Source organism: Nasonia vitripennis, chromosome 5 (assembly GCF_009193385.2).
Source record: "Nasonia vitripennis strain AsymCx chromosome 5, Nvit_psr_1.1, whole genome shotgun sequence".
In the NCBI taxonomy this organism is placed as follows: domain Eukaryota; kingdom Metazoa; phylum Arthropoda; class Insecta; order Hymenoptera; family Pteromalidae; genus Nasonia; species Nasonia vitripennis.
This window is the reverse complement of record NC_045761.1, coordinates 24,722,678-24,747,185: the sequence shown is the minus strand read 5'-3', so window position 1 is coordinate 24,747,185 and position 24,508 is coordinate 24,722,678. Positions and strand designations below refer to the sequence as shown.

The following is a 24,508-nucleotide window of genomic DNA, read 5'->3' as shown; positions in this document are numbered from 1 at the left end:
TTATTAAAGCATTACCTGCGCAACGAGCAATTAAGCGCCAAAAGTGCGACTCGCGCGACGGATGATTAAGCGAGTGAGAAGTGTATACGTGTAGGGAAGCAGGTAAAGAAAAATAGAAGCTTTCCCGCAAAAAGGTTAAATTATTATAAAACTATGGCCTCGAAAACTTTAAGAGTACTTTAACGTCTTGAATTCTCAGCCGAGCGCGCAGGCGAGGGCTGATAATAAGGAGGAAAGGAGAGCTTGGTCTTGCGGGCGCGAGGCGATAAAAGCGAGAACAGAGGAAACTTGCACGAGTCATCGCGAAGTTTGTGGAAAATTTTTTTTTCTAAATAGATGATTAATCTTCCATGTGTTTCTAGCGAGTATGACTGATGTGCTTAGAGAACGTGCAAGAATTGCAACAAAGTTGCGCAGCTCTTCGAATTATAAAAATGTCGGGTGAGATGCAATGTTCGCCGAGTAATGCAGTATGTGTGAGGAATTACGCTGCTGCGAGAAATACGTGTCGCGCAAGAAGGATTTAATGGTTAACACACGCCGATGCATACACGCCCATAAGTCTCGTGTCGAATTTGTAATTTATCCGAGAATATTGAATGGAGGTGGGAGGAGCTCGGCTGCATACATTACGACGAGGCCGGAAAAAAGCCATAAAAAACTTTTCCGAATGAAATCTTCTAAGCTCTAAAATCGGTAAACAATCGCGTAAACCTCCAGTTCGTATATTACCCACCGAAACGAAAAATCAATACTAAACGAACTCGAATATAGAGATAATCCAGGACAGAAAAATAAGAAGAACCGACAACACAGCCTGCAGCAGCAGCCGACGGGACATTAATGCTAACGACACTCGAGTCCTCCGGCGGCGCGCATAATCGCGCGACTGCGCCACGATAAATCTTGTCGCGAGGATAATAATTTTCTTTTTGCACACGAGCCCTCCTCCACGTGTACACGTCGTCGCCTGACCGGTGATGGCTTTTAACGCGTTAATGCAGAGAGCAGCAGCAGCAGCGTCGGCTAATGGCGACAGTGCAGCGCGTTTTTGCGCTCGATTTCTCAATGCCAGGAAGCTCGCGCGAGCCGTTGTGCTTCCGGTTTTACGAGATTAGCATCGGAAGATTCCGATTCGCGGTAGCCTCGGGCGATTATTTTCGCGAGAGGAGGAAAATTGAAGATGAATCTTTTAATTTTCTGATAAGTATAGCTGATGTGTACAGTGATTAATAATATTGTGTATAATAAGCGTGCGTGAGTGGGCATTAATCATTCGGACATGCGTGACATTAAGAATTCTGTAGTATTAGTCGTGTGGTATTGTATTGCGATGATACATCGCCTCGAAAAAAAACACGTCGTTATACACTTCTCTATATGAATGCCTGGAAGGTGGAATGCTGTTTGCGTGTATGGCCGTTATAAAATTTGCATTAAAAATCGATGCGAACACGATGTTCGAAAGCGCGCGAAATAAAACACGACGATGCGATCTAGAATCATACTGCGAATCGAAATCGAATTTTCTCTTTTTTTTCGAAATGGACACTGTACAGCTGGGATGAAGCAGAATTTACGAGTGCGAAAAGCCGTGTTTTTTAAAAAGCCGAGCATATATTCTAGAGGAACTAAACGCGCAATAGTATTCAACTGCCATATTTTCGACTAGTTTCCGAATCCATTACATCGACTGACGCGTTTATTAACGGCCATCTAGATGCGAAATTTTCCAAGTGCTTTCCGATTAATCATCGTGAAAGCCGTAAACAAGTAAAGGTAAAAGGCTGCTTTTTTCCCACCCCAGTCGAAATAAAAAGCGATGCGCTTTTAGCGCGCGCTCGACGCGATATGCTCTTCGGTTATGTTTGTCAATATCAACTGGTCTCTTCGGATTAGAATAGGTTTTACAGAAGAAGAAAAAATCAGTACAATCGACGAAAACTACGCATGTTTACGAGCGGAAGTCCCGATTCGCCCGGAAGAATAACGGACTCGACAAAAGACATACGCGATTCAGTGTCTGCAAGCACACGGCCTATTTGCGATTAATATTTATTGCGTCCGGTCTGCTAGTCCCTGTGAGCAGTAAACCCGAAGCGTCGCGTCGCGTATCGACATCAGAGACTCCACACTCACACGTGGTGGAGTCGATTCGGCTTTATGAGCTTCGCGCGCTCTTTAAAGTGTCTCTGGCGAACCGGCTGAATTTATCATCGCGGGGCTTCTAACGTAACGGCCGAACGGACGTTTAAATGGGTGCGAATGGATTTCTTCGACGAGCATATAATTGACTTCCTCATTTATGGGCTGGTGCAGCTCGCGCTCCGGGGGAGAGTTTTAATTGATTGCGATGGAGCTGCAGGTTAGTTTTCGTATGGAGATTTGTGACTCTCGGCAAACTTTGAGATACGAGAGCGTTAGCTACTTCTTTAGCGCATAAATGATTCACGATGTTATACCTCGAGAAAAAAAAATCTAGCCGAAAACTTCAGCCGAGGTCAATTCAGCCGTATCTCATAACGCGACCAGACTGCCAGAGCATATTCATCCCCTATTGTGTCTGACTATACACAGCAGCCAACGACGACGAAGTTTCCCGCGAGGCGGCACGCGAGCCTCGGTTTCTCCTCGGCATAAATCCACTTATGCGACGAGTCTCTCTCCCTCTTGCGTGCGGGAAAGGAAGAAAAGAAACAAGGAGTGGGGTGCTTGCGAAGCTCGCGAGACTGGAAAGAGCCTCTTCTAAAGGTTTTTCCGAGTCGGGTAAATACAAGGCAAAGTCAACGTTGACGAATCGCTGTTTTCGAATCGTCGGGGGATACTGCATTCTTACGTGTGTTTTCTTGCAGGACTTTCAGCGAATCGATGCGAAAGTAATATTTCAAAGGTGTGCAGAAGTAAACATATTTGTCCGTCGTAAGTGGTTGATTAATAAACAAAAAGAATAAAGCCCTCGGTAGAGTCCGTAATGACATTGTCGAACTCAATTTTGCGGAACAAAACCGCGTGTAATTGACTTTACCTCGCGCAATCTCTCTGATTATCAAGAAGCGAAGCGCAGAATAAGAAGACGAAGAAGATGAAGCGCGAAAAAAGAAGCTCTTGCTCAAAACGCGCAAGAGAGCAAAAAACAAAGAACTATCGACCCGGCGTATCATTATTACAGCAAAGCCTCCGCTGTAAGAGGCATTTTTAAGGCTCTCGGATTCATAATATTTTTCCCGGCGCTCATGACGCACGCGCCGTCTTGAGGGAAATCTCACTTTTAACTCGGCCGGCAAATCGAATCCGGCATGATTGACATGTAAATTGCTTTCGCGCATCCACTCGACGATGCATTACTGCGGTGCGCCACGGCAGATACGACGATATTTAAGGCCGCCTCGAGTGACGCATGTGCTGCGAATATGCGTTATAGCTATCGATCATATGGTATTTTTGTCACTTTCGATTACCCGTTTAACGGACGGAGAGGAGACGAGTCGGAAAGCGAAAAAGGGTAGACGTGGGCTTGAACCGCGGACCCCGAGATTAACAAGCGGGAGCTCTAACCACTGAGCTAACGTCTACGATGCATTTGGACGCTATGCATCGTAGTACGACTCGGCGGACTCTTATCGCTGACTCGTCTTCGCTGCTCGCGTTGCAGACGTGTGCGTCTGTGACAGTGGTTAGAGACAATAAATAAAATATAAATTATAAATTCGCCGAGTTTATGGGCTCACGTTGGAGTGACTCGGTGGGATTTAACATTTTCGTGATTTTTCATCTTACGTATACTATACGGCAAAGAAGATTTTCTGCCAAGTGTAAAAGTGAAAGACTAAAATCCCCCGTGAAGCTTGCGGGAGTCGAGGACTAAAAGGTTGATTGCATCGCATTTTCCGAGATTAAAACGTCCGCCGTTAATGAATTCCGCCCGGGAATTTCTCTCTTTCGCAAACGCGCGCAAAAAGATACGACGCTGATGCAAACTCTTACCGGAGCAAGAGTAAAAAAATAGTTGAATAGTAACGCTGATGATTGCATTATTAAGGTGTACTACGAACAGGTATCAATATTTCAATTTTCATCCCTCACACCCTATAGATGTTAACTCCGCCGCTCCACGGACACTGATTAATATTTCCCAATCAAACCGTTAATCGCCAAACCGATCATCAGCCAGATACGCAGCAGCAGATGACGCTTTCATCCCCGGGTGTTGTTAAAATCCCCTAAAATCTATTTAGCCGCAGGAGTTAATTACCCCTTTCTCGTCTGGCCGACAACGACGTTATAATTACACGGCGTAATTATAGTATAAATAATCAGCGGACAAAAGAGCCCGCGCGATTATAACGATCGTCATTAAAGCTTTCCGAGAGCGCTGAGCTTGCGAATAAAGCGCAAGCGAGTGTGCGTCGTATATCGGCGATAATTATGAGCCGACGAGTTGCGCGCGCGCTGCGTTTGACGCAGAGCCGGGCGGGCAACGCTGTCGACGAGATATAATTCAAGGAGTAAATTATTTTGTCGGCGGACACGCGCGCTGTGAGACCGACGCGACGAACTACCGCTCGCTGTGTACTCCGCCTGTGGAATATGGATGGACCCGTTGGCTGTTTGTGTATTCTCGAGCGTTCTGAAATTGTTCGTTAATTTTATTCTGAAAAGGCGAGTTCGAATCGGTAGTGAGGGAAAAAAATTCTGTAAGCTCGAACGTATAGCCGGCTAAATTAAAAAAACACGGCATTCGCGTGCGCAAGCTCTTCCCGCCCAAAAGCGATATAGCCGAGCTTTACACGGATGGAGCGCTTGTGCGCCGGCTGAACGCGATATATAGGGAATTAGTAATGCGATCCAGAGAGCTGATCCGGTTTCGTTCATTCCGAAGGTCCGACACACCCGCCGCTTTACGCGCGAATCCTTTGGCGGTGCAGGACTCGAATAAAACGGCCATTAAAGCACCGGCTCGAATTTCGACCGGTTGCATTGTCCGCGATTTATTCGGGCGCCGATTATACGCATCTTTTTACGGGCCAGTTGGTCGCGGCTGATTCCGCCGGGACAAAGCCGGACACGGGGTTGTGCGTATATGGTCGTTTTGAAAATTTTTCGGATGAATGAATGCGAGCTGAACCGGCGAGGATCGATTAGAGTCTGGCGACGGGTTGGTTTAGTTTATGCGAGAGAGGCGATGCTGCTTTTGAGGTTTAGTCGGGAAAATTGGCATTTCGGACGATTCATTTGTTGTGGTTGTGGCTCGCGATTGAATGTTGTTGAAGTTTCTTTGTCGTTGATTGGATTTGGCTGTTGGGAGGACTGGTATGTCGAGTGACATTGTTCATGAGTTGGAGTAATCGAGTTTAATTTCGCTAACAAACCGACAAAAGAAAACAAAATCACAGTAATTAAATACATTCCTCATCCATCACGTAAATTAAGCAGAAATTAAAACTCCCTCGAGCTGCACAGATCGCGAAGCTCATACACAGTTCCATAAAAGCATGAGAGCAACTCGCATAACGTACGCATGACGAGTCGCAATTTTGATTCGGTTAGCTAACTCTCAGAACGGCCACTTAATTAACATTTCGACGTTTAGGTAAAAGCCACTGTTTCGAAGTTTATGAAACGAGAACACACGAGCCAAGCGACGGAAGATATAAAGACACTGTCGGCGGTGGTGGGAATAAGCGAGACGGAAAATGCGGTTTGTGATAATGAAAAGGCGGAGGAAAAGCGCCGGGAGAGAGAGCGAGGCATAAATTGCGTAAAACGGGGGGCGCGGCGGAGAAAAGGAGAGGCGTTGCAGAATGGGAAAAATGAAGACTTTTGTGCCGCCGCGTGAAGCCTTCGTAATAACTTTTCCGCGATTCTTTTCAGCCGTTACAATGAGTGAGCTTTGAGGAAGTGACTCCTTTCGTGCACTGGGCTTCTCTGGCGGAAAACATTGGAATTTTTGCGAAATTGAATTGCGATTTCCAAGTGCTGCCCCGTAGGAAATTAAAATTGAAGTAACGAGCTGGGATAGCTCGCTTGTTTTTAAAATTGCCACCGTTGGCGCTCTGCCGGCAAAATTTGTTTTCTTTGCAAAGTAAGCACAGCCGGGATTTAGGTAGAAGCGACGTTAAGAAGTCTACGAGCGAAAAATTATAATAATAAGAGAATTACATAAGACATTTCTCAAGCATCTTCAAAATCTGTGTAAAAGCATCTCTGCAGAATAATGCTTATTCCTAAAACCCTCCTCAAAATTTCAAAATCTCGTGAAAGCCAGCTAGGATATATTCGCTGCGAATAAAACCCCATTCACGTCAACGGCGGAACTCGACTCCCTATTCACACATTTGCCCCATTATTCCGAAAACTACGCTACATTTTGTAGTGTAGACGCGAAATGCAGTGCCAGAGTGAATGGAGAAAGTCGCATACTCGAATAAAGGGGCGCAGATGGAAACGTACGGGAGCAACAGGGTAGCTTCTGTCCGGGTCAGAGAGAGAGAGAGAGAGAGAGAGAGAGAGAGAGAGAGAGAGAGAGAGAGAGAGAGAGAGAGAGAGAGAGAGAGAGAGAGAGCCATGAGCGTTTTACAAGGGGAAATGGCCCGATCATTTCATTAGTGTCCAGTTAAGCCTTCTCGCTCTTCCCTTTCCATTCCGTGAAATTTTGCATTTCCATCGGCGATATATCCACCTGCATTACTATTAGCACCGCACAACCGTTTCGAGCTTGCAAGCTCTATAAAATTTGTGAGGAAATTATAGTCCAAAGATCTTATTTTTTTTCGTTTTACAGTTTCACGTGTATTCACCCCAGGGCTGTAAATACGCGAGTCGCTGTACTACTGCACACACACACACACACGAGCTTGCGGTTCTCCAGGAATTCGATCCTATAGTCCAGACTCTCTCCCTCTCTCGGTCTGCTGATAATTCATGCGCGCATGTGTCTAAACGCGATATTAGATGAAGATATGGGCCGGTAGAAGCTTAATACGCCATGGGATCTCGTTGTTGGCCGATCGTATCGGGGCCAAACAGCCAGTCTCTTGGCTCTACACAGATGCGGATTGTGTGCCCGGCGTTTGGGGACGTCTTGAATTGCGGGTCAAGTGATGAAGCTTGTAAGGAGATAATTCGATCAATCTCGTGTTCGGGACGTTCGCTGTACTACGTGGTATGAAGACGGAAATTTTAAAAAATTTCATCATCTCGCATACGCAAAGGAAAAGATGCACCATCGCGTATCTTTACATTTTCCGCAGTAATATTTTTAGAAAGCATTCCTACGCGCAGAGACACGAATATACAGAGAATCATCACAGGTGCAGTTCAAGAATGGTTAGGAATATCTGAAAGGGGGGGAAAGCTCCTTTTATAGGTTTCCCCGGGACTGATTTGATGCAGTCGAAAGCTATGAAAGAATTTTTTATCAAAATCGATAGAGCACGTAGCTACTCGGCTGTGAAATTCTCTCGTATTTTGAATACCCCCAAGTTTTGCATTTTCAAGAAGCGAAGGCGGATCCTTTCTGATATACAAAATTTCATCACCCATACTTATTTTTATGTTATTATTATCATCACAAAAACTTACTCTACCTCGTTTCCAAATAATCCAGCAGCTCATCACGCCAGCCCAGTGAAAATCCCAGTGCGCACACACAGCCGTAAGCAAGACCCGACTGCAGTAAACAGAAACCAAGATCAGCAGCAGCAGCTCGCGGTACTCCGCAGCCCCTCGTCGTGCCGAATGTGTGCCAGTATAACGGCTCCGCACGGGGGACGTCGACAGGAGCCAGCGATATGTGGGCCAGCAGGTCTGTGTTATCCGCACGGATCGAAGAGCTAAGGCTCGAGTGCGGAATGACGAGTAATCGTATTTGTCAAGTGCTGATGGAAGGGCGGAGAGAGAGAGGATGTATGTGTGTGTACAGGGAAGAGCGTATGCTGCGAGGGGATCTTTCGCGTGTGTATGATTCTCGCCGGGAGGATTATTTTTTTTAACCCAGGGGTTCGCGGCGATTCCGGGACGCGATATTTTTCAGCATTTCAAGCTTTTAAAGTGCTTCCGTCGTCGCTTGCCACCTCCCGACTACAGATGAAGTTTGCTTTACGGATTACACGTGCCGAAACGTATAAACAGGCTAATTATTTAATCAAACGGCACGAGCAGAGGTCAGGCGTGAGTAAGACAATAGCGTCGTTGAGATCTGTGAAGTAATTTATTAAGAATTCCAGAACCGCGAAAAAAGCTCTAAATTGAAATCAAGCTCCGGCCGAGCGATCGGCAAAAGTCTCTCGATATAATGAGGGCTGCAGAACGAACACACACACTCTAGGACAGATGACTAATGGCGACGCGCGGAGAAAATTACAGAGAAAAAAAGGAGCGAAGGAAAGCTTGTTCGGGAGAATACAGCGGGCGTGTGAAAATTTATGTGCACATCCGTCGAATGGAATTTCGAAAGGTAGATTATATAAATCGAGGCTTGATCGGTCGCGCAGAAATCAGTCGAACACCTGGCGCGCGCGATCGATTTCGGCGCGAAATCAACGGATTCACCGGAAATTTTAGTCTGATGATGTTGGCGAACGAAATGCCGCTCGGGATAACGAATGAAATTCGATAGAATTGAAGCGCTGATATCGTTAAGCCTCGATTTGGCCGGAGAAAATTCTGAGATTTTTGCCGAATGTAGTACTGCATCAACGTACGATAATCACGGCGGTATCAACACCGGCTCTGTACGACACACTGAAGCTAGAAAACGAGAATAAATTAGAATTAAATCAACACGTGTACGTAGCTGTGTTGTCCGCTGCTGCGACAAACACGTCCTGATAAAGTCCAGTTCGGAACCAAAAAGGGAGACAAGCTGAGCGACGGGTGTACCAGCCGCGAATAAACAAACGAATCGTTATAAACAAAGTTCAAGTGGCTCGAAATCAAAGTAGTTCAACCCTTCAATCAGTGCGCGAATCGACTAACTACCCTAATTGAATCAGAGGCTACGATTCCATAAAAAACTTTACGAGTGCAGCCGCGGCCTCGGAAAGTTTTTTAAGAGCCGAAAACTGCATCGCCAACTTGAATTAAAGCTCCTTCGAATTCCCGTAAACACTTTTTTATCTGAACAAAACCAACCGAAACAGTGCGGAGCGTTTTCCTCTGCCATATAAATCCGCGTTTCATCAACTAACCTAATTGACGATTCTGTCGAACTTTGCCGCCTTTGCGATATCACTTCCTCGAACCGCAACGCAGCAACGTCATCGGCTGACCCGAGCGCGACCTTTTTCACTTTGAGTCGAACTTTTTAATTGCGCGCGACGTCGCGCCTTTCTTCTCGTTTGTCTCGCTTTGTTCCGCCTCGCGCATTATTTTCGTAGGTCAACTTTTTTATTGAAAAAGTGCGCTGCAAGGACGATTCTCGCGCTTCGCCGAGTTCGGAAAGCAGAGACGACGTAGGAGTGTATGGAGGGGAAATTAATTAATCGCGCGCAACAACTTGCTCGGTGTTTGTTTTTAATGCGAAGCAGGACAGGCAGAGAGTACACATATTTAAACGGGAGCTTCGGGCAGTTGTATCGTGGACAAACAGGCGGATCGAATTTCTGTTTATTATCATCCTCTATTTACAATATAATTTCTAGTCAGATTTAAAATTGAGAGACAAGGGCTCCATATAACGATTTTAATGACTCCAAAAATTAATTCGTAGCTCGTTACTCACTCGAACCGTCCTCGCGCGATAAATTCCCGTACACCGCGCGAGAAGCTTAAAGGCAGTGGTGGCGGCCAAGTGCGCTCGGCCGTAATAATGTTCGCCCGCAGCCGAATTAAAAGCTCGAACTCGTACGCGGGGGCGAATTAAAGCGTCGTGTGCTCGGATCGTTAAAGACTAGCCGAAGTAGTTTACGCCGCTTTGGAACGACGATCCTGGGGGGAGGGGGGATCTTTTGGATTTGATAATTAACCGAGCTGCTGACTTGAAAAAATAAATTTTTTAAAATAACACGAATGTGTCAGCGGCAGCTCTAATATTTCCATCGCTCATCCATCACTCGTCACCGCACAAGGGAAACATCCCCGCAGGAGACACACTCGAAATGCCCGCTTAGACTTCCAATAAGACTTTAAAACTCAGCGCAATCTCGGCGCCCACGAAGCGACAATTTTTACGGCTCGCTCGCGCAACCTAATTGCCAAAGTTTCGAGGCGCTTGAGCGGCAGGTGCGTCTAAGAGGCTCTCTCTGCGGGGGCAACTATCGCAAGCGACGGAAGCCTCGGAAATCAAATCAACGCCTTTCGATGTGTCTCGCGTACTTGCCACGGGCCTGACGAGCAAAGTTGGCCGTAATTTTATTTGAGACCGCCACGGGTGACCTTTCCCCCGACGTCGTTACGTGCTTCTTTCCGGCTTTTATCTACCAGAGCGATGGGTTATATGAGACGAAGTTTTGGAATATGGCGAGAAACTTTTTAAGTTCGGTTTTCCTCGCCTCAACAATAAAGCAATAATCATTCCTTAGATCCACCTCTCGTCTACTACAACACGCGCACTGGGCTCCGAAGGTAATAAGTATACGAGCCATGCATGCGCGAGGGCTGAACTTGAAAGCTGCCGTCAGGCCGCGACAGCGATTATTGAAATCGTGGCGTCGTGCCAAGTTCGAGGACGTGTCTCACCGCTGTCTACTGCGCCTGACGCGATTCGTCGCGTATCGTCCCACCTATATACCTGTGCGACAGCGATAACCGAATCGCGAGGTTACGCACGAGACTTTATCAGTCGCCGATGAAAAACAGCGTCGGACGGAAATCGAAAAAAAATATCACACGCGAAATAGAATCCTGTCGCGAACACTTTAACCGCGTTTACCAACACAGAGTAGAGCGACGGCGCAATCCCCGGCTCGTAACCTTTTACAAGACGCAGTCGGCATCAGCAAGCAGCTCCCAAGCGAGCGCCTCCGTATATATGTATACACAGCCGCACGCAAACAGGGCTTGGCGCATATAACCGGCGGCGGCGGCATCAGCAGGCCGCAATATCTCTCGGGCGCCGAAATTGATTCCCTCGCGGCTCGGCGCGCGTGCGGCTCTATACATGTGTGTGTATCCATATCTGTGTGTACAAGCACGGGCGGAAACGTGCGCTTTACATATGTAAAGACGAGCGCGAGTGAGAGAGAGCGATGTCCCTTTGTCCGTTCGTCTGCGTCGCTTCCGGTGTGATGTGCGCGCTCGAGTCTCGAGACGGGAAATCTGTATCCGTCTGTGTGGGTGGCTCTTTGTTGTTTGTGATGATGGGTTCAGGCTTGATCGTCGGGGTGAGAGATTTGTGTGGTGATTTTTTTGGAATTTTCGCAGGTGAAGATAGGTATACGTTCTCGTGACGCCAAAGCCCATAATATCATTCGAGACACGACCCTGGAAAATTGTGCCGAAACGGAGCAGCAAATAAACGTAATATATGAAAGATTTCTACACGAAACATCGAGAGAACAAATGCCAGGCACACAAAAGCGGCCTTGGATAAATCGGGTTTTTTAACGTAATCAGTTTCATTCGAGGAGGAGAAACGAAATATGAAAGGAACCGGCGTCTCCATGAGTTATATTGTATGTGTATAAGGGGACGTCTTTTGTTTGAGGCTGTCCATTTGCGTCACGCTCTTTTCTCTCGTATACATTGAATGTGGAAATTACGAAAATCTGGATATTGACTCTGTGCCATATAGAGCAAACGCGTATGGATAATTTATGAAACCGAGTTTTCTCTCTTTGGTGTTCGATGCGTCATTCCGACAAGGTCAAGGGATGCTGCTTCTTTCGAAACATGAAGTGTAACATCTGTTTCAGTAGAAACTATCGAGCATATCCAGACAAAAATATCGGCTCTTGTCTACTCAGACCGGCAAATATTTATCGAAACAATTCGGTAACTGTACAATGCTATCACCGGGGGCAGCTCCATACCCGCGGTGTGATCGAACGGCTGTCATCCGCCAGCAGAGCATTGTACTACAAGACACAGAAAAAAGCACAGCCGTGAGAGAAAAATACAGGAAAAAGTGACGGTGCACCCGAGAGAGCCTAGGATGAAAGACCGTGGATGATTCCAGCGGTAATTTATGGGTATACACATACCTTCGGCTGACTGCTGGTTGTTTGCATCATCAACTCCTCAAGATGCAAACGGTAGTAGCAAGAAAAACAAGGCATCGATAGCACAGCGCTAATTGCAGCGACGCAGTCGGCAAAACAAGTGGCGAAACACTCAAAAGGTGTTATTGTTCCTCGCAGCTGCGCGAGAGGTAAGAAAAACAAAGTCGGAAACGGCTGTGTACGACTCCGTAAGAACAAACGGCCGGCAGTTTCAGCTTCATTTTACTCGTCCGGAGACAGATGTGTAGGTACATAAGTCACGGGTGTGGCGGAAAAATTAAAGAAAATATGATAGATGTCCAGACTCTCTCACGCGCTGGCGATATTAAGGAAGAGTTAATTGGAAAATTGTATGAGCCCGGATGAATTAAGGTTATGGCGCTGGGTGAGAGACACCGATAACTGCATTTTATTCCTTCACCCGGAATGTTTCACACGACGCAGTCACGTCACAGGATGAAATAGTCCGGGTCGATACATTTTTCAAATGTATTCCCAATTACATTAGTTAAGCACACACGAGTACATTGTAAACCCTAATGAGGTCTCATTCGCGCAAGCCAGACTCCTTCTAATTATTTACCAAACGCACACGTGTCAAAGGAGCCGTTCCTTTTTCACAACGATCCTCCAACCGCGTAATAATTTTCCCCGGTCCGAGTGAGTCCCGCATAAAGAACAGGTACACGCTGCGGCGTGAATGGAAAAGCGCTGTAAATAATTTATCGATCCTTCCGAGATTGCGCTATAGTATAGACGGCTGCAATTACGCCGGCCATAACGAGTGTAAAGAACTGCGCCCGTAGCAGCTGAAAAAGAAACAGCGCCTTGATTCCCGGCTATTCGGGTGCGACAAGCGTGAACGTTAAAACCGAAACGTTAGAGAGAGAGAGGGAAATAAAGGCACGAGAGAGAGAGTCATTAAAATGATTTTATTACGCACTTTATTTACCTAGAAGGGTATATAAGCCTTCCTTTTTTCTTCTTCCCTCTCGAGATGGCTCTCGCTGTATATACACTTCGTTTATCTCGCGGAGAGTTTTCTGCTACTGCGGGGAGGGTTTCAGAGGCAAATATCACACGAAGTGTCCCTTCTTCATTTATTCGATACTGAATAAAAACAGCGAAGGAAAGCGTTGCTTAGTTAAGTGATTAAAATTGATGTCAGAGCAAATAAAACTATGCATTCTAAGTCACCGCGATAGCGACTTTCAGCGAGGCGACACAAAAGTGGAGATGAAATACGAGTAGCGAAGCGTTTTATGGACGCGTTCTCGAGACGCCAGCGCGTATAACAGTGCGCGGGGACAGGCTCTAATGCAACGACGGCAATTTTATCGACTCGTAAACCCATCGGACCGTCGCGAGACTCACCCTTTATACTCTATGAGTGCGTTGGATTGCCGGGTTCCGATCGAGTAGTCGAATCTATTTCGTCATGCAACGTAGTATTTTTGTAGGAAACTATTTTTCCAAAAATACATATTTTTCAGATGAGACGCAGACACGAGAGGAGGTGCGGCGTGAGTGCGAACCTGTCGATATGCAGATGCCGTCGAGGGGAAGAGTCGGGAAAATGGAGCAGCGAAGAGACTATGCTGGTGTAGGTATTCAGACGAGCGAAAAAACCGAACGAGTGACATTGTCGTTGAGATATAACCAATAGTGAATAATGATGCGACTATGATATCACGAAGCCGATCGATCTAAACATCCTCTACTCAACCAAATCTTCGGTCGTATGAATGGAAAGCCGCGAAAACTCTTCCCAGCCTACTATCCACACTGGCGAGTCCACGGCTCTCCGCAACGAGAACAAGCCACACACACACAGCCAAGCTATATCCGTGTCAACACAGCAACGCTCACACATCGACCTGCCGCCTCACAGCCGACTAGTTTTTCGTTAGCTCGGCCTTCCGTAAAATCTACATGCCTTGATGCTCGCTCGCTCGCTCGGCTGTCCGCGGGTGCGATGCCCCTATGTATACCGTCTGCCACTTCAACGCGCGTTTATGACTTCCTTCGCTCGCAGCTTTGTGGCCCGTTGCCGACGCTGATGTGGAGTTTTCAGCTGAAAATTTCAGACGCTCTGCGCAACGATGATCCCTACGTATAATTCGATGGGCCTTCTGAAGTGTCGACTCGATCACGATTTTTTGTGTAAAAAGCAAGTGGGAACGTCATAAACAGATGCTTCTACGCAAGAGCTGTCTTCCCTCCCGTTGCACGCAGATGACAAGTGAGGCAAAGTGTGTCGACGTGGCCTGAATTTTTAAATTTAGTATTAATAATGCCGCGTGTAAAATTCATCCCCGCGAAACTATAATCTCGGCTCTATGCGAGGGCGCACTCAGGAGGCGAAAACCCTCGAAAACTCCAACTACGCTAATTCCAACAACGACGAGGAGAGTATCCTCTCGGAACTTTATTCACGCGCCTTTGTCTCTCTCTAGCTCGCACTTCGTGCAGTTCTCGCTCGCGTGAGCTCGTCCCTCTATTTGTCGAGCGCTCGCGCGCAGGCTGCGCGTCACACGGTGTACAGGCGATGTGTACAGCCCGACGACGTCGAGGACGTGGATGCATCGAGCTCCGCCCAACTGAGAGTAAGTACATAAACGCGGTGCGAACAGACGCGCTCTCGCGCTCGCTTATGTATGCACTCGGGAGAACGAGAGACAGCTGCGCAGGAGCCCTGTATACGAGAGAGAGGGAGTTTTTGGTCTTTGTCGTAGTTTACGCGGATTAATGCGAGAGAGGGATATCGAAATTTTATGGGAGAGAATATATCGCGCTTGATGTGGATGATGAGCGTTTTGATCTATTCGATCGATGAACCTTGTGGGCAGTCGCTTACTTTGATCGAGATGACGAAGTCCTGAGAGACGAGCGTGAGATTGCAGTCATCTGTGGCTTGGAATTATTGATACGCTAAGCGTATGGGAGAAAAAGAGGGTGAGAGGGAGAAATGAGACCGGCTTGATTGACTGGTGCAATTTATGCCGCGGAGAACAGGTGTAGCTCTTGTGGCTGATATTTGGTGCAGTTGTGGGGAGGGGAAATGTTGACGGGGCGTATGGCAAAGTACTTCCATGCTTTGGGCGATATGTCGGGTGATTAGCTAAGTTGGCTGGATAGTTTTTCTGTTTGATGGATGAGTGGCAATGATTGTTTACGAGTTTTCCAAGTGAGGCTAGGTGATGGTATGCTTCAGGAATGCAGTGGGATTGTCTTATGCTAATGAATTTATCCAAGCAAATATGTAATTAAAGCATCGCAGGGCTTTCGTTATTTTCGCACAAACACCACTGCAGAATACTTGAGCTAGAATTCATTTGATTTGATGAAAAGTATGCATAGGAGAACTAATGTATCTAGAAGCATTCGTTTTAAAACGAACACTTAAACCACGAACACTTGTGGACTGCAGTAGGTGGATTATACTTAATACCAATAGTGCGGTCTCTAATGCACGCGCACAGTCGATACACCATGAAATAAACGCGATATTCACCTGTTGCCAACATAATTTTCCTCAAAATAAATAAATAATAAAATTCTTCTTTCCTCCGCTATCCAAACCGAGAAACGCGGCAAGCATAAAAAGACATATGCAAATGCCACCCCCTAACAGAGAGATCTTACAGGATCGCGATACGAGCTCTCTCACGTAAACATACGCATGAGCCGAGGAAAATCCGAGCGAATACCCCCTCACGACAAGCAACCCTTCTCGAGACTCGTAATGCCGCTGGTAATGGAACTGTTATCGTCGGACTGAGCGTCAGCGCAACCGGGATTTATCGGATTATACACGAGCTTTTACGGGCGATTTTAACCGGCCGTCGCGGAATTAGAAGCCAAGACGGGAGAGAAAATTTTCGAGAGACTCTTTGCTCGCATTACACGCGGCGCGTCGTAAAAGGGTTCGCCGGATTAATTTTGGCAAATTAGGGCTCGGGCTTGTTTTCCTTTAGCCGAGACGAGAGGATATAAAGTTGTTGTTCGGCTCGGATTTTCTCGAGGATCTGCTGCTGCGGTATTCGAGTTTTATTAGTTTTATTAGGGCCGCCGGACACTTAATTCCGACTTTTTTGGGATTATTTTTTGGGCGATAATTTAGCTATTACAAGTAGTTTGCTCGGGCTTGATTTTTCCCTACCGCGATGTTAATTCCGCGCATCGCTGCGAGATAGCGATTAACCGCAGTTTATGGACCTAATTTTCCTTAGCGCTGTGCATGGTAATTAAGCCTCGGCGAGGCGAGGGAACACATTTTATATATATTTTTCCCGCGCGCACTGCGCACTTTTAACGTATCAATTAAACTGCTCGCGAAAAAGCATTACCTGTATTTTAAAAGCTACGGTTAAACTCCACGTGAAATTCGCTTCGAAACGAATCAAATCACGAGTGTTCAGGGAAGGACGCGAGAAAAAGCGTATCTACAATTGGTCAATCTCGTTCGAACGATGCGCAGTCGTCGTCGTCGACGATTTTTTCCTCCTCCGCCAAAACATCGTCTCGATGGCCCTCAAAGCTATCTCCGGTTTGGCTCGCTGATTTTTTTTCCCATACTGAGAGCTGGCGATTTTCACGTAAATTGGTTTGCGCAGTGCGAGGGAGGGACTCTTTTCACGAACGCGCGGATTTCGCACGTCCAGCAGGCGAAAATTCGTATACCTTCGAAAAACGGCCACGAGTCCAATATGACGGACTCTTTTTTCCGATCTTTTGTTAACTGTATATTGGCACTTTCCAGCTTGGGATTAAAATCGGAAAAGTTTTTTTTCACCCGTACGCGCGCGAATGTTTGGTTTTTGATACTGGAAAGATGGAGCTTTATGCGTTTCGATTCGTAATAACGGTTTTCCGCTAGCTTTGATAGAGTCGATCCCGAAAAAAAGGATTAGCGCAAACAAGAACGATTGTCCGGAAAAAAGGAAACGGTACAAAGAGCGCTGCACTCGGAGTATACAATCAGCTCCGTAGCGAGAGGCTTTTATATTGTGTAAATAGGCTCTCGCAAGAAAGTCCTCCGTCAGCGGAACAATGTCCGTCCGGGACAAAGACAAATTAACGAACGGTAAATCAGTCAATCAAAACCTCGCCGGTTCTGTGTGTCGCCCGACCTCTTTCTATCGCGCCCCTGCGATGTCGCCGCCCGACAGAATTGGCGCAGTAGTCCTCCCTTTTTTTCTCTCGATCCCTGAAAAACTTCGCGAAGAAACGCTTCTGTTATATCGCATGCGCGGGTATAGTTACGCCGCGTGTGTTATTACGAAAATTGCTCGCAGGTATACACCAGGGGGAGGGAGAATCGAACGGAGGAGGAAATTCGTGTCAATATCGTATAGAGAGTCAGAGAGAGCGAATCAAGGTCACAAGCTTTCCGCGCTCGCGTGCGAGCTTTCGGTGCGATTACGGCGTCGTTATCGCGCCATAAATCATTCATGGAAAGAAATGAATTTTTTCCTTTGCGTCGATGCTAATGGGGCTGCAGTTGCGCCAGCGCAAGGATATAGCGCCGAGATATGCCGGATAATGTCATTATAATTGCGACCGCACTCCGTGTGCCGAGCTTTCTGCGTTTGTTTGGTTTGAATAGTCAAAATAGAAGTATTTTCAATTCTCTCGTGACTTACGAAAGGCCCAAACTCCATCCCCTGATATTTATGTCTCCTGTAATCTCCCACAGATACCCCATCTGATAATAAATCAATCCCGTGTGTGTGTGTGTGTGTGTGTTCCTCCCGAAAATTCCTTCACCGGCTAATCTTCCCCTTCTCCGGCCCACGTATCTCAGGATTATACGGAAGCCAGAGCCGTGCAGTGTGTAAGTGTCTCGCGCGAACGCAGCGCAAGCCCGAAAAACTCGGCGGGCAAATCAATAAAAGCGACTATTAATTCCCCATGAAGGCAATCTCGGCCCGCAGCGACGACGACTTAATTTACGAGCCCAAAGACGACGACAGTGACTCGACGACGACAACACTCGTCCCTTTCGCGGTCGCGTCCAGTCCATTTTAATTTCCAGAGCTACGCGAGACTTTGACAAATCGCGTTTGTCTCCGATGCTCTCGCGCCTGTTGTGTATGTGTGTGTTGGGTCGCGGGACGGCGTTAATTGAAAACTCGCTTGAAGCCTGTCCGACACCTCGACTCCGCAGATTGTCATGGCTGTACACGCGGATGCGATATGGCGTAGAAATAATATTTTTCTTCGGACGACGACGAATTTCTCGTGGGCGGATGTGTTTGCTTTGCGGTTGGTTGGGAAGGCGGAAGTGGAAGATGTTGGGGAGAGGCGAGCACTGGATATGTTTGCGAATGATTAATAATGAAGGTTTTTCTTGATGACTGTAACTATCGTGACATATCGTTATTGCTATCTCTATCGACGTCTCTGACTGCCGACGATAGGTGGCGCAAAGGCACTTTTCGTCTTCCCTCATCCGAATCTGCGCACCGAGTTATAGATAAAGCTGTGCCACCTGTGCCAAAAAATCATCGTTCGGCCGCACTCATGCTATAACTGCTATAAGAATCTACCATGGATTATCGTTTTCGGTTAGCGAGTTTTGCTGAAACAATTACGCGTCCACGCGGAATTGCGGCTGCGAAATTCTCCTCGCGCTTTGTGCCCACCTACACACAGCCAGCGTTTGCGCCGCGGTTTTGTTTATATTATAAATAACGCGCGCGGAGTCGAAATCAATTATTCGCAAATATGTTTCGATAATAATTTGCGAGCGCGCGTGTATGATTTAAACCTAATTAATTGCAGAGCGTGGGCGGGGTGAAATTGTAACGGGAAATTAGGGGCGAGCGCGTGATGACATTTTTTGCACGTGTGTGTTTGGGTAAATAAAGCGGTTGTGTTTGGTTATCACCCTGTTGTTCATTATTTATTTATTGGAGTAGGTTAACAGAGAATTCAAAATTATCATCGCAATACGCACACTTTTGCATAAACCAAGCCCCTATAGAAATCTCCTACCCAAGCGAACTCTCGCGCGGAAATTGGAATCCCGTAACTTCAGAAATCTGCAGTCTACACAGCTCTCTCGCGTCGTCCGGATGCACTCTGGAAAACGGTATTTCACCGTCCTTATTTTCCCTGATGCTCACACCCCTACTCCATCCCCTGACGAATCATCTATACGACCACACAAACACACACGAAGAGTCGACACGACGCCGCAGCGCATACCGGTCCGAAATTGGGAAACATTGTGCCGCGGTGTCACGTGACCCAATTTGCTGGAATCGTCGATTAAGCGCGAAAACAGGAATAGCCGAGAGCAGCGCGCGTGCTATTATTTGCAGCAACGGTACAATGGCCTTTGCCTCGATACCAAAAGCCTACTTCGTTGGTGTATACCTATGGCTAGTGGCGTCCCTTTATGTGTTCGAAATCTTTCTTTTTGTCTCTGACTACGCGCGGCTTTTGTTTCCTCGCCGATTTCTTTTCGATTTTTGTGTCCTTTTACACGTGTTTACGATGTGTCGTATGCGTAGATTTAACGCGTATACAAATAAAAGCACTTATAAGCTTAATTTTGAACTACTGGAAAATAAAACGAGATTACACAGTATTCGATGCGATCGTGTATGTACATCGACAACTTGTTGCTAATGAGAGAGTATTACCCGCTGCTGCAACTGTGTCGCGCATAGCATCGATTCGAAGCGAGAAACGCACTTTGCGCAATTTTATTCGACGAGTGCAGGACTTTCCAGCCAGTGACAGCTCGGTTTAATTGTAACGCTGACGCTAACAATGAAATAAAACTCAGGGTTTTTAATCAGAGTCACTTCGAAGCGGGAGGGATTTGATCTTTTTTCGTGGGCTGTTCAGGACCGGTTGTCGGTGTCGTTCTTATCTACCGAGTGCGATATTGGCTTTTCGACCGGCTGATCGTATATCGCAGCGTATAAGCCTGCAGTTAGCGTCGGTGATTACAGCTACCAGGTCAGGTAGGTTTCGGAGTCAGTCCAAGTCGTGTGGTTTAACAAGTACACTGCGTCTCTTTACGAGATAAATCGATTGGAATTGATTTTCCTACGACTCAATCTAAAAATCGTCGCCATATCCGTAAATCAGCTAATCCAATCTCAGCCACGCGCAAATACGAGCCTAATCAGCAATTAAGAATCACCAGAGGCTGTAATCGTAAAACACCTCAGCTCACTTTTACTTAGCGATCGATATCATCGACGGAGCTGAGATGCGAAAGCTGTGTTTCGCTAATGCATTGTGCACATCGAGTATAAACTACGGCGCGAAGCTTCATCTAAGTGTGGATCGAGTACGCTTCCTTGAAAAGAGGCGATTATTTAAAGTAATAGCCTCGGCTCTGAAGTGCGACTTTCGTCGGACAATTAAAACGAATTTTACGCGCTGGAATGCCGCGTTTCTGGGTGTATAAATTCGTCGGAGCGAAAGTTCCACTAGTCTACCGTGAAAATTATACGACGACGAGCTTCCTACAATGGGTTTTATTGTTATAGTTGAAAATTGAATCGCCAAAATGAACTCTACACCGAGAGAATCGCTGATGTAGACTGGAAGACCGCAAACGCGGGGGAATATTATACTTTGTGTTTACAATAAAATTTAACGGCCGAGTTTCGGCCAATAATATCGTACCGCAGTCTTCGTTAATATCGAATCGGCGTTAAATCCGTTTTATTATCTCGCTTTATTGTGTGCACCACTGGCTATTACAATGCACAGCCGCGTAATAATCCTCGTTAATGAACTTCGTAATTCAAGGCTACTTTTTCCCATCGAAATTAGATTATGTCCCTGCAGCCTAGCTTCGTCGCACAAATATCCCCTTATATAATTAAAAACCCACGTACACGCACGCGTAATGCAAAAATCATCACCCACGCAAAGCTCGCACCTCGCTAAATCCTCAACCAAAGCGACACCTAATCAAGCCTATACTAACAGCCTCGGTCCTCCGCTTCTAATTAAACGCAACCTTTCCAGTCCAACCATCGCCTCGTCATAATCCAAACGCTCAACGACACTTTGCGTGTGGGTGTGTGTGTGTGTGTACCGCAGAGAAGAAGCAGCGCCGCGTCTACTGCTATCCGGATTACTTTCATCGGGGCTAAATCCGATCGGACGCAGGGATATTCGACACTCGAGCACGTAAATTGCTCTCCTCCTCCACTTGTACACACACACACACACACACACGCGCGCGCGCACACCAACATAAAAGCCTGTGTGTGGACACGCGAGCCAGAGTGAGAGAGATTGCGAGCATCCCGTCAAAGGAGGAATTGAATCAATGACGCGGTAACGGCCAGCAGCGTCGAATTTAGATGGAAATTCCCTGGGAAAAAGTGCAGGGAAGGAGGGGGAAGTCGAGGATGATTGAAAAGGAAGTGCGTCGAGTGCGTGGATATAAGCCTGTTGTGCGGAGGGAAGTTTTTTAACGCGTTTTTGCTCGAGATGTTTATCGGAACGTACAAAGGTGAAAGGAGAAGTAAAGCGTGTGTCCGGCGTAATTGAGATACTCGCGCTGGACGTTTTCACTCTCTACGGGAGATGTAGAGACTGTAATTATACAATTAGTCGCATTTTCGGAGCAAATTGGGTACGAGACGCGCTGAAAATCGCGATTCGCGATTACTGTCGCTGTTTGGCGACTGGCGCTTTCTTCGGTGTGATGGACTGTGCTTAAGCACGAATTTCGTGATTAACAGGTATTTTCTCCATCAAAGGATTAAAACGACAATAACACATGCGGCATAAAAATCTCGTCAATTAACGTGAATTACGTCGCCTGACACATTCGTCCGCGCGAAATGCGCGATTTTTACGGCGCAAATCTAACTGCGCACTGAGACCAGAGACACGAGCACACTTCAGCCGAATCGCGTACTTAACACGTATACTTGCATTAGACGCTAAGCGACAAGTGGGACGCCTTTCTCTCAAACGCTTCAAAGAGCCATGTGTGCTTTATTGTCGAAGTCTGCGGAGAAAATCTTATACATTGTCCGGAAGGATAATTTCAAAGTCCGTATGTGCATACGATTATCGAAGCGAAGCTTATACATTTTAATCGATGCATCACACGAGTGGTGGTCATGCATTTAGATGGACGTTTACATCAGGCTTGAAGTATGTACCCTGCAAATTTCCAAGCCGATTCCTCGACGTTTGCGCAAAGCTAAAGTTCCGTACTTCGTAACTACAGCAATAAACCTTAAATACCAAATTTCCTCCACTCAAATCCACGCGAACGGCCGGCGGCCAAGATTTCAATTTCCCATTCGGGAATTCCCGAGCATGCCTCAAAACTACGGCAACTGCAGTGTCGAGGTCGTCGTCGGTTGTATGTTTACAGGTTATAACAGTCGTCGCGTGCAGCCGCGAAATAACAAAGCTCGCGAGAGCTGTATTCAGCATTTATTATGCGACGACTGGATACCGGTATATGGAAGCGACGAGACTGGGAGCATCGTATAATTTTACGGTCAAAGTCGAACGTGATGTAACCGATGTGTGTGTGTGTGTGTGTGTGTGTGTGTGTGCGGGATGACAGGAGGGAAAGAGGAGGAAAGTTTATTTCTGCTTTATGAAAGCAAAGCGAGTGAAGAGTGTGTAATTATTATGCAGATTGAGAGCAGGTGCGCAGAGAATTCTGACGAGTTGTTTTATTAATTTGTGTCTTTTAATCGAGAGTATTTTTCTTAATTCGACAGCGATATGTAATCAAGTTTAATTGATATCGTCCTTTAATTAAAGATTCAAACGCTGAAAACATTAGAAATTAAGAATGATTAGTCGCGTCGGTCTCAATGAACGTTTCTTTTTTCGTCATTTAATTATCCAGCTGAGCGAAAGTCCGCGTTCGCTAATTTTTGCCGAGATGCCAAACATCATGTGTCTGACCTTAATAATAAAGAAGCATATTTCTTCCATGTTGGCGCGGTGTAATGAAAGTATTTTGTACAGGCATTCGTTCATTACTCCAAAGTAAAAGCATCAAACGGAAATATTATTTCGAAGAAATGCTAAGAGTCATCAGGCGATGATTAATTTAAAACACATCTCACCACCAGTTAATTACACGACTGTATACTTAGCTACAAAATTTCACGTAAATTCATCAATCACAGTTACGACTAATTGTAAGTAACCAGTTTCTAAAATTCACTCAACAGGCGGAGGCGATACAATTGCCCTTTCGCGATGAAACTAGAACACGCGATAATGGAAAAAGACGCGGGGGATATGAAACTTTTCCCCGAGACGGTACATCCTCCCGATTTAATTTTCGATGAGGAGAGAATAAAAAAAAGAAAAGAGTATCAGCGAATCCTCGAGAATGCAATTAAGCCGAGCCTCGCGCGGCTTGAATTACAAAGTCCTACGGTTATGAGTGAAACCTTCGTCCGCGCGCGGGTTCAACAAGTGCGCGTGAATTTCTTCTTTCCTTGTTTTTCCCGAAGCTGAGTTAATTTTTTGTAAGCTGATTAGCCTTCTACGAGATTTCAGCTGGCCCTCGTTATCGGAATCTATTTTTTCGATCTTTTTACACTGTATGACGTATCGATAAGCTATAATCACAAGCCCGATAATTACAACGGCAGTACATGTGCCAATCCGGCTTGTTTAAAACAAAACCACACTTCACATCGCGATTGATCGCGGAAGATCGAGTTCACGCTCTTTCCATCGTATTCTCTCTCAATTACATCCGCAGCTGACGCTTTTCCTATTGCGTTTCTCGACGTCTCCCCATATACCTGTACCCATTCAATGACACGCACATGACAAACATAATTTCAAATTCCATTACCAGCGGTTACAGGACACGCTGTATAGTACAGCTCTCGCGAAGGAGTTTCGACGAGTAGACGGGAGAGCTCGAGATTCCTGCGGAATTTAATGATGCAAATGAGAATCCAGTTTCGAGATGAATTATTTAGCGATCGTCGGGATTAGATTGGAAGGTATAAGATTATCCGAGAAATTTCGTGTATTCTTCGGAGCAAAAAAGAGCAGCCTGAGCAAAGATCTCAAAAGGGCCGGTGAATACAAGTCTCCCAGGCCAAACACAGCGAGCAAAGACGCAACGAGGGTAGCCTACTCCCGGGGGCAAATCATGCAGCAGTCGGGCCATAAACCGCCTCGCGCCAAACATGATCTCTCTCGCGCGAGCGCAAAGCTTTGTGTGCACACTGCTACTGCAGCAGAAGCTATCTGTGTTTTGGCTACATTGTTTTCCGTTTTATTGGCGATTTCGGCCGGGTTTTCAGAGCTGCAACCGTGTGCTGCAGTTGTTGTGGGGTTTACGATGGCAGACGGTAATGGCTGTT

At 46.4% G+C, this 24,508-nt stretch overlaps 1 protein-coding gene across 1 annotated transcript in view; it reads right to left on the bottom strand.

Moving 5' to 3' along the window:
- Positions 1-24,508, bottom strand: part of LOC100122833 (dopamine receptor 1) — a 151,137-nt gene that overhangs the window by 100,193 nt on the left and 26,436 nt on the right. The window lies entirely within an intron of this gene.